This window comes from Gavialis gangeticus, unplaced genomic scaffold (genome assembly GCF_001723915.1).
Source record: "Gavialis gangeticus isolate Ggan-Ray unplaced genomic scaffold, GavGan_comp1, whole genome shotgun sequence".
NCBI classification, from domain to species: Eukaryota; Metazoa; Chordata; order Crocodylia; family Gavialidae; genus Gavialis; species Gavialis gangeticus.
Window position 1 is genome coordinate 4,520,064 of NW_017728980.1, and position 14,638 is coordinate 4,534,701.

Here is a 14,638-nt window from a genome sequence, read left to right on the forward strand (position 1 = left end):
GTTGACCTGAACAAAACCTTGTATCCAAACATTTCCATGCAAGGAAATCCAGTTTTGAATCAGAACTTGAAGGCCTGAGACCCCTTCTCTCTTTACCTAGGACTTTGCTATACTGGTCCCTAGTTCACATCTCCCCTTAGAGTCCAACCACTAACTGGACAGAGTAAAAATTCTCTTAACTTCTTGCAGGCTGCAAGCATGTCATCATCAGCTGACTCCATATAGGCTACTTCTGTCTTCCTGTGAGATACTAAGCTTTGGCAATGCTGCTTTTATTGTGGATGCACATGGACCCCAGCAGCACAAGAGATTATAATTCCCTTCTTAATCCAACATTTGGTTCTGTAAATGTGTCAGGTGAGAGCATGTTACCTTACCCTCCAAACAGCATGTAACCTGCTGCTGAAATGGCTCAATTCCCTAGTGGTCTAGGAAAGCTGCAAAGAAAGGAGGCAAAACATGATACACAGTTCAATCCCCAGATTCATCCTGCAGGCAGGGAGTTACTATTGTGAACAGAGCTCTTACAGGAAATATCCTAATACTCTAATAGCCCTTGAATATGCACACATTGTTTGCTTTAAGACTTTTAACATCATCTGAGATAGAGAATATTGCAAGTGTCCAAACCATTCTGCTCCCCTATGGCTTATCATTAAGCAAATGAAACCAAGAGACCTAAAATAGCTCATTGTTATTGAACAGTACAGGTGTATACTGTTTGTGTTTGCAGAAGTGATTGTGTCTATGGTAACTTTGGTAATAATTGCATTTCAATTACATCATTTGCATTGTATTATCCTTCAAAGTAAAGAACACTCCAGACTTTCAATAAAAGACTAACAAAGAACATTTCCAGATCTCCCTTGGGATCTTTGAATTGATATGATAAGGTGACTGTCCTCTGACCATTTCAGGTTCTTAAATATGCCTGCAGGTACATGTAATCGAACAGTTAAAGCCAGCTGCAAAGGCCAAATGCAGTGACTTGGCTAAGACCATGCATGAAGTCGAAGGAACTGAATTTGGGAGTCCTGGCCCCATCCCAGACTGGCTTCCCCCACCCCAAAGCTGACCTTGCCTTTCCACTCACATGTCTCCCCCCTAGCATAGCTTTCTAGTTCAGATGAGTCTTCATCAGCTTTAACTCTGAAGTAAGTTGAGATGCCAACATGGGGCAGCTTCATGTCTTTCAGCACCATGGACAGTATCACCCCCAGCTCCAGGCTTCTTTCTCTCACGCCAGGGGTGTCCGACCTGTTACCTGCAGGCCAACACGTTATTTGAAGAAGATCTGGAAGCCACAGGCAATACCGTTCCATCTAGGCAGCATCATGGCAGTGCCACCTGCTTTTCCTCACCAGACCTGAGTTTTATCTATGCATGCTAGAGCCAGTAAGAGGCCCATGCACTCCTTAAGCCCTTTCCAATGGTTGGAGTCAGACTTGTAAGTGCACTTAGAAACTGTGCAGCCTCTGTGCCTGGGATACCTGTCTCCCCATTTGCTAGCATGTGTATTCTTCAAACCTAATTAACCCTTCATGTGTTTGATTTTCCATCAGGAAAGCTAAATAGTTGGGGTTATGTTAATATTCTGCCTTCCTGAGAAGGAGCAATGCCTGATGGGAGAAATAGTTTGGGTCATAGTATGGGTAGGTTTCTTGGCAGGACTATTAGGTGCCATGGCTCATGCTTGGTTGAATGTGTGATTGGTGATAAGGCCTACTCCACAAAACTGTGGGGACATGAAGCACTCTAGTTACAACTCAAGGGAGCACAGCCAAGTGAAATTAAATATTTTCATTTAGCCTGACAAACACATGGTTTGGTTGCAAATGTCAAAGCAAAAATCAGTTTGTTTCAGGACTTCCCAATCCACAAGCAAATTGAGTATTTTGTGCTGGATTAAGGTGGAAAGTTGCAAACAAGTTTCAGAATTATCCAATTTGCCTTGGATGGTCTTTGAAAATTTCTGTTAAATGGCACAATAGACCTGCTCCATGTCAGAGAGCATTAAAGGAAATTCAGAGGATATCACCAACAGTGATCATGGGCTAATAGGTACATCTAGTCATACAAATCTATATACAGAGCCAGCAAAATAGCTTTTAGTATATAAGAAAAAAGCAGGCTGATTTTAAATATTTTAAAAATCTTGATATCACCTGTATTTCTGTTGGGAAAAGCAGAGCTGTATATAGTTGTTCTGGATATATTTAATTTGCAAGTGCAAGAATTCTTAAGGAGTCTTATTTGTTTATAATAGTTTTACTGTCTTTGATATCTTTCCACCAAAACAGATCTCTAAGGCAGTTGCTATACTATACTGTGGAATACACCACACACATACTAAAATAAGCAGTTTGGTTTTGAGTGAGGAGAGCACCCCCCCCCCATCTTAATAAATATTGTATTATAAGAAGCCTGTATGGGGAATACAAGTTAATTCTTTTTCCCTTTCACCAGCTGTGATCTGCTATGTGTAATGTGTGGTTCAAACTCTCTAGGAAAGAGGAACAAATTGAAAACACTCCCCCTGTGGGTTCTCTTATTAGTGTTGAAGTGACTGTGAAATTCACAGGACACAGCTCATTACAACTAGGCTACCAGCCTGTGACCTCTTGAGGAGGATGATAAGATTCATGCAAAAGCAGGTTGATGCCTTGATTGTTAGATAATCCAGCTGCAGGGCAGAAAAAAATGTATATCCAACTCTTAACCTAATAATTATCTGTGCTTATCAATCTACGGGCACATCTACATGTGGTCCTGACTCTGCAGTTGGTACTGCACAGTCATTTAGCATTTGCTTTTGCAAGTACTAAATAATTGTGCAGTCCCCACCAGTACTGCACAGTCCTGGCCAGTGCACAGGTCATTTTTGACCCTACTGTGCAGCAGCAATGAGCTACTGTGCAGTAGTGGCGGCATCACGGTTAGCGCCTGCTAATGCCATGTTGCCATAGTGACAAGCTACATTGCCATAGCTCATTTCTATGGCTATTAGCATCTCATGTAGATGCACCCTATATAAAGTTAATCTTGAGGACAAGAGAAAGCAATAGGGTAGGGCAGGGCAGGAATTTTTCAGCAAAATGGGTTTTCACTGGAAAATGCAGATTTGGTCAAACCAAAACTTTATTGGAATAGGTACCCTGGGGCATGGAAGGGCCAGGAGGGCTCACTTAGTGCTTGAGGGGCAGGATTGGTACCAGTGGGGTCTCAGAGGGACCTGCTGGCTGACATACAGACAAGGGCTCACTCTAGGACCCTTGGGGAGCCTCCCTTTTTATAATCCAATTATTCCAACAACAAGGAAAGAAAGGGTACCTTAGGAAGTGGAGCAGGGCAGGAATTGCATGACCACCAGGAGGCATCACAGCCACCCCTGGCAGTGTCTCCACAGCTCAGGTGCCTTATGCCAACATTCATCTCCATAGATCAGTTTCCCAAGCCAGACCACCTGGGACTAGGTGTACCATCATTGGGGACGCCCATTGTAAAGGACAGCAGCTCACCGAAAAGAGATCCAGTGATATATCATGGACGTGTAATCCCACCAAGGAGCCTGGCTGGTTGAAAATGGGGGCCATAAGATTCCTGAGCTAAAGCTATATGTCTCCATGATGAAGATGCATGAGGCTCCAATTCAGTTTTTGCCTTTTTGTTTAGGAAAAATGCCAGTCCATCATGGAGGGGAAAAAATCCACGCAAAACTAGGGGTTTTTTTTTTACTAAATTCAGTAAAGCACCTACCAGTCAGGCTGAGATTCACCCCTGTATAGTGCCAGCAGAAAACCTAGTTCATTAGAAATCTAAACATAAGACTGAAATGGGCTCTAGACCTTGCAATGGGCCCTCCACCCAATGCTTTCTTCTGGGATCAATTTGCAGAAGTTTACATTCACTTCTCACCTCACCTACTGCTTTAATAGTGTTTTAATGGTGGGTAGGCATTTTCTAGCAACTCCCTCCTTGTGCAAGAGGCTGGCTTTAAGAGAGGCAGCAATTTGGCATTCTCTCCATCTGCTGACTCAGTTTTCCCGTGTCTGGGAGGGTGAATGTGGCTTTATATGTGGGATACACAGGGTGTAAATCACCTTTACAGGAGTCAAATGCCAGCTGAGAATCAGGCCTACAGTTAGTATGGGTGCTGTGTCAAGACCAGTACTTTCAGGACTTGATGCTTGCAAAACGCCAAACTAGTAGATGTAAATGAGAGTATTCACTCTATCAGAGTTGGTCTTTTGTGAAGAAGCTAGAGCTGGTGCAGCCAAGTTCTGTGCTGAATATTCATCTCTAATTCTTCTGCAATATAATCCTTCAAAATGATTTTCCAGATATGCTCTATGGGCTGCAATGAACTCCATTCTCATACTGTCTGAACCCAGAAAGTGTGGTGAAAATGCTGCCATTTGCTGCTTGAAACAGAAGCTCTCTTGGTAAGTAGGTTCAATCCTTAAAGCAGTCATCTAATTCTAATCCAATGCTCTTTTGAAATGAGTGAAACTAAGTCCATCAAAGTTTATATTATGCAGCGTCAGCTCTTTAAGATGAGTGATGTGAATAAAGACCATGGAAAAAATGCAGCCTGGCTGGAAACATTCAATGAAATGACTCTTTTCAAAAAGGTTTTCTATAACTCGGTAAGTCACCGTTTTTTATATTAGTTAAAAATAGGCAATAGCACTCAAACTAATGTTGCTCTGCATGAGGCAGAATGGAATCTGAATACAAAATGGATTTGATAATTATGAGCAAGATGCAAGCACTGGCAAACTAGAAAAGACTGCACAGGAGCTTGCTGAAAATGCTCCCCCAAGGTTTATCCTAAAAGGGTATCCAAAATCACTAATCATTTCTGCAAATCATGGACCAAGTCCCTTGACTCAACACTATGTCAGCATAACTAGGAATGGCCTGTGATTAATCCAGTAGAGCAGATATTCAACTGATGGCCCTATGCTAATACAGATGTCATAGGCATGCTTCCCTGCTCTTACACAAAGGCATGGACACACACGCCCATTTATTATTTCATTGCATCCCTTCAGATGTAATGAAACTAGAGTTGCCTATGTAGAAATGTAATGTTAAGAAATAGTATCACCAGCTCTAAATAATTTTAGCCCTGAAGAAGCCAAACTGCTTCAATGAAACAAACCAGCAAAAATTAGATTACATTAAATTAAAATTTAAAAAACTTGCTCTCACCTTTGGGTGATGGGAAGGGTCAAAATTGGTGACGCTTCACTATATTAAAATATTGGTCTAATTTCAGCTCTTGTATAAATGTTAATGAGTTTAGTAAAGTGATTTATCTTTCTTCCAGTGCTACTGAAGTCAGTGAATTGATTTACCCCTCACATAGCCTCATTTACTTCAGTTGTTACATGGCAGATTAAATGCTATTCTCTTTCATCCCAGTTCACCCAGAAAAGGTGGACATTAGAAGGCATAGCAAGGGGTTTTTTTAGGAGACAAAACTTTAGACCACAGGGCATGTCAACATGAGACGCTACAGTGCCATAGCTCATTGCTACAGCAAGTAACATCTAAAAATAACTGTGCACTGCCAGGACTGCGCAGTACCAAATGTGCAGTGGGGGACATGTGTAGATGTGCCCACAGAGCAGTAAATGAAGAGTCCCCACCCCCCAAAAAATTCCCATTCAAATAATAAACTGTCAATTCATTTAACACTACTTTTCTATGTAAAACAACTGAGCAGAGAACTGGGGTTTAAAAATGCTTATTCTTATGTGACATACAAAAAACTAGAACTCTTGGTTCCAAAATGATACCTTTTATCAGACCAACTTGAAAAGGGCAAGAAAATCCTTATGCGAGTCATTTTGGTGAATGAACTTCATGGTATTACAAGTAATGCTTTATGGTAGGAAGCTACTGGCATCTTTGTGCCAAGCAAGGAAGACCTCTTTGCATGTCAGATCCAAACAAAGTGCAAATATTCAGAAGATAGAGGTGTTTATTTTTAGGAAGTGCATGTTCCAAGTGCCGAGCCCCAGCCCGACTGGACCAACAAAGCATCTGTACATGTTGTTCCAGTCTGCAAACATCCAGCTGCCCTCAAATGCATAACACCCAGGATGCAGAGTGGCCAACTCCTCCAGTGCACATTTCATCACATGGATGGTGTCTGGTTTATTTTGAATTTGGGCTATTAATAACCAGTGTGAAAGGGGAAAGTGGTATCTGTTGTGACAGTCCTTAAACTCCATTTAAGCTCAGAGCCTATTTATCATGGGGATCTGTTCCCACCCCAGCTGCAAAGGTGACCCACTTCCTCCAGATATGAGCTCTTACTGTAATTGTTGGTTGATGCAAAGATGACATGGGCCCAATTCAAAGCCTATTGCCATCAAATGGAAAGGCTCAAGGACATCAGCATTTGAGACCAGGCTGTTACTGAGTTGGGCACTTGAGAAATGCTTTCAGGTCAACTGTTGGTTTGGATACCTCATGCTGAATACAGATCACCAAAGCGTGAGGAGTTACTGCAGGTGGGGTTGTTGTACTACAAAGTTGTTTCCCTGCACAATCCTGAAGACCTCCTTTCAGGCTCTCTTACATCGTCTGGGGTTTCTTTACCTCTAGAAAGCATGTAGCATGTACCCTTCAGCAGAATGAAGAAGAGCTGTTTTGGTGGTTAGGGGATTTGGCAGGTCTGGTTATAATTCCTGGTGCTGTTAAAGGTGTTGGTGGGTAGCTGTATATAAAGGAAGAGAAGCTGAAATGGAGAAGCCAGATTTCAATTGTGAAGAACATTCCTCTGCTGCCCATGAAATCAAGCCAGAATGGACAGGTCCCCTGCTCTTTCTTACAAGATCCAAGTGTTGACAGCATCCCTGCTTCCCATTTGTTTGCCCTCTTCCTATCAGAGCACAAGCCTCCCTAAACTAGGAGCCCTTTCACACCTATATGAAGAGCCATTGAGAGGTGTTAAGAGTAAAGTAGGTGTGAACAATGCATTAAGTGGGCAAACACATAGGCTGAGGTGTTAATCACTCGCTTAACAAAAATAGAAGGCATGTTGATGACAAAGAGAAGTGGCCTAGGACACAGAAGCCTGGCATGAGTTGGGCTGGGTTTGCCTCCTATTAATGCATCTGTTTGTGGTTGGTTTGGGGATTTGGGCAGGAGGGTTAATGTACAGGGCTCCTGTCCCCACTGGGGGCATCAGTGCTTCCACCTGAAGGCCTGGGCTGCCCTTTCTTCTGACACCAAGCTGCTTTCTTCACCCACATTTTCCTTTTAGCTAGAGAGGTGCTTACTGAAGAACACCCAATCCAACCATCCCCCTGTCTTGGAGGAGATTCAAATTCAGCTCCTCCCATTGTTTTTAATGAATAATTGTGTCCCATTGTTTCCAAGTCCTAGGTGAATTTCTATTGCTATGCATTGGCTCTATAGCTAAGGTGACTATATGGGGCAATGTGAAATCTGGGACTGCCTGCCCGTGCCCATCCCCCTTCCTGCTGCAAGATGCAGGGAGTCAATGGCCCATTAATGACCTAATTGTTCTTTACTTACACTCACCTGTGAGATAACAATTAATGTTAAAAAGGCTTCCTATTTCCCAGCTCCTGCTGCTCTACCGGCCACATCCAGGACACTTATCTTAAATGTCATCTGCCCGTCAGTACAGGCCTCCAAAATCCAGGACTGTCCCAGCCAATCTGGGACATATGGTCACCCTATCTATAGCCAGCTTCCCCTTAGCAGCCCTAGAACAGGGGCAGGCAATTATTTTGGGTGGAGGGCCACTTACTGAGTTTTGGCAAGCCATTGAGGGCCACATGACAGGCAGCCCAGGGCAGAGCAATATTAATTTTATAAATTTTTAGGGGCCTCGTGGGCCAGATAGAATGGCTTGGCTGGCTGCATCTGACCCGCGGGCCGCATTTTGCCCACCCCTGCCCTAGAACCAGGCCTCTCTATCCAGCCTCCAAAATGGATCCAGGTAGGGAAAGCAAATCCTCACAGCCAACTATCAGCCCTGTCACTGGACTCAACAGAGCAGCTCATCCCTATCATTATGTACAAACACCATTAACTTTGTTATTTCTCAAGACGTGGAACTTTTCTGACAACTTTCAGAGGGACTACGCTTGTCATGGTGACAGCAGGGGGCAACTGGGAGCAGCACCCCTTGGTTCTTGTCTTGCTTCATATGAGATTATCATCACAGACAGACAAGGTTCTTTGGGTAAATCCAATATCTTTGATTAACTCAAACAGAAAAATTCTTCTTAGCAAGCTTTCGAGCAGAAACCCCCTTCATCAGGCTGAGGAAGCATCTGCAGATGGTCTGTGCTCTTTCTGGATGGGAGCGGTAATCAGCCAGTATATATGCAAGAAAGCCAGCCCATTAAAATGTAAATTGAGGTGGTCAACCAGTATGGGGGCTGGGGGGTGGAATGAAGGTGGCTGTAGTTAAAGTGTGCAACCTACACCTCTTATTACCACAGATGCATTAACCAGGGAGACAAAGAAAGCCCAGTAACTCAAATCAAGCTCCTCATCTCCTTCTTCAGGGTGAGTTTTATGAAAGCCCTTGGCAGACGTTACACTTAAGACATGATTAACCAGTTAATCGTGTTAAGTACTAATCAGGCCACATGTCCTTGCAACTAACAGCATGATAAAACAGGGTATAAACCACAAATCAGTACACAAAATACATGTAATAACTTTGTGGTTGCTCCCTATCCTGCTTTAAATTGAATGTGTGGCCAGTGCTGATCAGCTGACCGGCACTACCAACGCCGAGAGGCTCCCATGCACTCCTGTGGCTAAGACTCCCTGCCAGTTGACTGCCTTTGAGCCTGAGGAGCTCACTAGGGCTCTGGTGCACTCCTGTGGCCAGGAGCAATGATCAGCTGATTGGCAGTCCCAGCTAGGGGCACACTGGCACCTTGCTACTTGCTGGTGCAGGGGGAGCCCTATTACACCAGCAATGCTGCATGATTGGCGTGAGGGTTAAACCAGGTCATAGGCAGCTGGGCCCGCAGATTGGCTCTGGGAGATAACTAGGAGGTTAGCCAGGTGGGAGCAGCTTACCAGAGCATTGGGTCGGGGTCGGGGTCTGGGTCAGTGGAGTGGAGACCATGGGACCAAGTTCCAGGGAAGCTAAAGGGGAGATCCAGGAGAGACACTATGAGACAGAAGCTGAGGTCAGGAGCCAAGAGTCAAACAGGCCGTGCCGAGTTCCAGGGAAGAGCCGAGATGATGGTCAAGGGAGGCAAGCGAAGTCAGGATGCCAGAAAACCCAGAGAGAGCAGAGCCAGAGCCAAGTTTCAGGAGAGATTTAAGATCAGGGTCAGGAAAAGCCAAAGCTTGGTCAGAAGTCATGGAGGGCAGTGAATGCAAAGCTTGCTGGAACAGACTGAGCCTGTGTCACAGTGTGCCTGCAGTCTGAGGCTGCAGGTGTGTCTAAAAGGGGCGAGTGGCACTTCCAGCAGCCAGTCCAGTTGCAGAGAACTGGGGCAGTCACATTAGCCAGGGATCAGGGACAGGTGTGGTAACTCACGTGCTTGGAGGTGCAGCTGTTGGCACTGCCGGTCAGATCCCATTGCACCTTTAACTGAACATCTGTCAGCCGTCTAAATAACAGAAGACAAACATCTCACAATCCATAGTGCTTTGCAGCAGATTCTCTTGTGTCCTGTAAGAACCTCTTTCTAGTTAGTATGGAGAAATGCTGCTTCTCCTCCACAGCTCTGGTAGCCCTTCCTCATTCCTCCAGAGTGTCCTTTCCCTGATTTTAGGATTCCTGTAGGCGTTTTGTTTGTTCCTTGTCAAATGCTGTCTGACTGCAGTTCCCAAGGGTCCAAGCACTGGGGCACATGCCCATGTTCAGGACTCAGAGCTGTTAGTTTTCCAGCAACTATTGCAGAAACTGGCAACTGGGATTTGGGTCTCTTCCAAGCTGGGAGACAGCGTTGTGGACTAGTTATAGCAAGTATAAGGATCTTTACAGATCCAGCTCTGACACTAATTCTGTCCTTGGTCATGTCACTGAACCTCATCGTGTCTCATTTTAACGAGGTGTAAAATGAACCCGAATCCTGCCCAGTTACCCATGGTTTTCATGTGATCTCCGTCACCACAGTAACTGAGTGGCTCACATTAATATATATGTCCCCTCAGGCTATTCTTGTGAAACAGGGAACTGTATCTTTCCCCATGTTACTTATGCAAGGTGGCAAAAGAAAGAATTGAAACAAAAAGGTCTAAGGACAAGTTAAATGTCTTTAACACAAGACGATGCATCATATTTTCTGAGAGGTGCTGTGAAGCCAGTTAAATACAGGAAGCTTTGAGATTCTCAGATGAAAGCTGTTCTAAAGAAAGGGAAACATTTGAATGCTAATAATGACAAAGTTAAGTTGGTTCCTTTGGTTTCTGGAGATGGCTTGGCAGGGAGGAATAACAAACAGCTGGCTTCCTGCCTGCGGAGGATTCACTACTTCTTGCACCTCTTTCCACCCCCAGGGAATGTGCAGAACCAATCAACTAGATCTCAATCAGGTCTCTCTTTATTTTCCCTGTTCTCATCCCTCCTCTGAAGTGTTCAGACAGTATAGACTGAGAACAAGGGACCAAAATAGCATACACGACTTCTAAGAGAGGATTCAGTTGGCCGGGGAGCTAGAGCTGTGCATTTTGTCTTAATGCTACAAGAAATGAACAGCTCTCGATTCTCTGCAGAGCAAAAATCTTCTCTAGCTTGGAACTGGAGTTTCTGAGATGGTGCAGAGGTCTGTCCCAAGACTAGCATGGCTAAGACACACCAGTTTCCATAGCCAACAGCATATTAAGGAGTATTAGGGCTAGCATTGCATGTGGCCTCCTCTGACTATCCAACCTAAATGACAGTGTACCATCTGTACATGGGATGTCTGAAGGAGGCAGCCTTCAGCCCAAGTCCAGAACAGGACACATCCGTTCTGCCATTGTGCCCCACATTTTCCTAAAAAAGTAAATGAAAAGCCCCCAAACAATTACTTAGACCTCAAAAGAGTTATTAGAGCTATACAGAAACAGTAGTTTTGCTTTTAATGGGAGGTGCATTTTACCATGATTCAAGTCATGCACTGGAATAGCCATTTTTTGCAGAGTACGCAGCATCAGTCTAAACAGCTGTCCTGCATCATCCTCTCTCAGTGTAGATACTCTGTCTGAGTGTGCATATGCTTGGTTTTAAAGTGGGAGAGAGATTTTTAGGTGGATAATTTATGATTCAAGCACTTTATTAGACTTCTTGTGTGGGTTTAATACAAGGATTCCTAACAATTGAAAATGTAATGTTTTGTATGTCTATAGCTCAAAAAACCACATTCATTGGTGACCATGGCAGTATGACTAGACCAGGGGCGGGCAATTATTTTGGGCGGAGGGCCACTTATTGAGTTTTGGCAAGCCATCGAGGGGCGCATGACAGGCAGCCAGGGGCAGATAAATATTACTTTTCTACATTTTTTAGGGGCCCCGTGGGCCGGATAGAATGGCTTGGTGGGCTGCATCCGGCCCCTGGGCCACATTTTGCCCACCCCTGGACTAGACAGTAGTTTATAAGCCAAGTTGTAATGGCTCTCTGCATCATTAGGTGGCTAGTTATTGTGTTACATGGCACTTGAGAAATGGAAGCTCTACCCACAGAGAGAGTAATTTAATGAAGATGTCTACTCCATAATGCTACAAAAGTATTTATTTGATTTATATGCTGCCCTCCACAAAAAAGGCTCACTACTGAGCCAGACACTCAACTGATCTCCACCTCTACAGCTATATGGATGTGAGTAGATTTACACTAGCTGAGGATCTGCCTCAAAATCTGCTTTGCTGTCCCTCTCAGTCACCAGATGATCCCTGACCTCCTCTTCCTTTCACAAGGGGTCAGGGAGGACAGTGAATTGCCAGCATGCACAGACTCTCCCTACAAACGCAGCACAGTCTACTGAATGAGAACAAAAAGGGAAGGGGAAAAAATATGGCAAATACCAGTCCCAATGAAATCAGTGGGAGTTTTGCCACTGAGGGGATTTGGATTTAGCCTGCTCAGGCAAAAAATCCTGGGAATGAAACTTCAGACACCCTGTGGGCATAGATGCACTTACACGTTGGAAACGCTTTAGCAGTGCATCTAAATTTAGAACGAGGCACTTTCACCTGATTCAAAAGTCTGCCTTGACTCCACATAGACTCCAGGGAATCCACCCCTCAAAGGCCCCGCACTTTGCTCTGCTAGCTACATAACTCACCAGGATCTTTTATTCTGGGGAAAAAAATGATCTTGTTCAACCTGCAGGTGGAGTGTTAATTTAAGTGTAAGTTCCTCCCACCCCCGCAGGCCATAGGTAATCTTGAATGGGTTTTACAGATGTGGAAACTGAGGCACAAAGCTGAGTGGCATAAGGTCCTACAGTCTGCAAAGTAGTGACAGTGCAGGAGTTCTGCTTATGCCCCCCTCATCCCTTTGCCTCACCACTAGACTTTAGCCTCCAAGGGCGCTTGTACATGTGACAGGGGTTTAGTCCTCTGGGTTTTAGTTTATGCCCCCTAAATTGAAACAATAAAACCCTGCGGACTAAACCATTTCAATTCTTCTGGCACGTTACAGCAAGGGGCCTGCTCCTTTTTTTTTCCCCTTTTTTTTTGAGCTGGAGCCTGCCTGAAGCTGGGAACAAGCTGCTGGTAGGCCAAGCAGCCCCTGAGCTATGGGAGGTCCCGGTCCTTCCCTCCACAGAGCATCATTCCCCGGGGCCACCCGGGCAGGCTGCTGGCGGGCCGGGTGCCACCCTAGCTTGGAGGTAGCATCCAGTCCGATCCAACTGTGCCCTGAGCCAGCCTGCAGGAAGCTCACTGGGCACTGCTCCCCGGGTGGGCTCGGGGAACAGTTGGATTGGGCTGGATGCTGCCTCCAAGTTGGGGTAGCACCCAGCCCACTAGCAGCTCTCCTGGGTGGCCCCGAGGGGCATCACTGCCATGGAAGGAAGGACTGGGGCTCCCCACAGCTCAGGGGCTGCTCAGCCCACTGCTGTGGGAGAGGCAGGCAGGCTCTGCCGAAAAAAAAAAGCCAAGGAGCAGGCTTCTCATTACTTCTGCCTCCAGTAGGCTCCTGCGAGCAGCAGGATGCCTGGGGCCACCTGGAAATGGGCTGGCTTGTCCCTGGTGCAGTGTGGGGAGGTGGCAGGAGTGGCTGGGTTTGCTGGCAGCTGGAAACTCAGCGGGGATGGTGCACAGGGTGCTGGAAGCATGGGCAGGCTGGTGGGGTGCTGCCCCAGCTCGGAGGCACCCAATCCTCTGGGGCAGTGTAGGGAGGTGACAAGAAGGTGGCTGGAGAGGGCAGCAGGCACAATGCATGGGGTGCAGGAAGCCCAGGCGGGCTCGGGGAAGTGCTGGGCTGGGTGCTTCTGACCTGGGACAACACTGACCAGCTAGCAGCCTGCCCGGGCTTCTAGTACCCCATTCACCACCCCCAACACCTTCTCCAGCTGCCAGCAAACCCAGCCACCCTCCTGCCACCTTTCTGTGCTACCCCAAGGGCAAGCCAGCCCATTCCTGGACAGCCCTAGGCATCCTGCCAGCTGCAGAAGCCTGCTGAAGGCAGAAGCGGTGAGGGGCCCGCTCCTTCTTGGTTTTTTTCCCAGCAGAGACCACCTGCCTCTCCTAAGGCCAGGAGGTGAGCTGACAGCTGCATCATTGCAATTTTCAATATTGCAAACTAAACTACACTGGGATGTAGTTTAGTTTGCAATGATAAAAACTCATTTAAAGCCCTCCCCACCCCCCGAACTCTTGCATGTGTACAGTGTGATTCCATTAAGCCAAGCAAAGTGACATTTTCACCACATGTACGTGGTATTGGTGTACAAGCGCCCCAAGTCTCCTTCTGCTGGATCATATGTATCACGAGCAGAACTTGCCACCTTTCACTATGCCTTCCTTTCCGCCGCTGCAAAGTAGGGTAGGCTTTAAAAACAAGGGGCTATGGCAGAGGCTCCTTTCACAACCCTCAGCTGTTGGCTGTACCTGTAACAGATAAGTACCCAGACCCTATATCCCTATATGTTTTGGTGGGAATCAGGGATTTTCAGCACCAGAAATGCAAACATCTTTGCCTTGACATGAGGAAATGACTCCTGCAGAGAAGTAGCAAACTGCGCTGGTACTGAGCCAGCCACTGAGGAGAGACACAATGGGCCTTGTTACACGGTAATTTTGGGCAGCTCCTGGAGCTCTTAACCCCTGGATTAATTAACGCTAACACCTTAAAATGGTTTTAAGCATTTGTTCTGCAGCTCAGAGTTATGCCACTCCAGGGCAGGATTATCTCTGATCTGCACTACCCAGCTCCTGTTCCTTTAAGGTGTGGCCACTCCCCACAGATGTGTGGCCCAAGCTGAAGTCCTCCAGTATCCCAGGATGTCTCATACCCCTGCCCATAGAGCAGGGATAGAAGTCCGTCCTGGCTCGCCAGCCTTCTAGTGACAACTCACGGCTACAGGTCCTAGTCCTACCTCTTCTCACCGGGTCTCTAGTGACAAGTGCTGTGCAGGTGGGGGACAGTCAGAGAAGGCTTTAGACTAATGACATGACTGCTCCAAGCTAG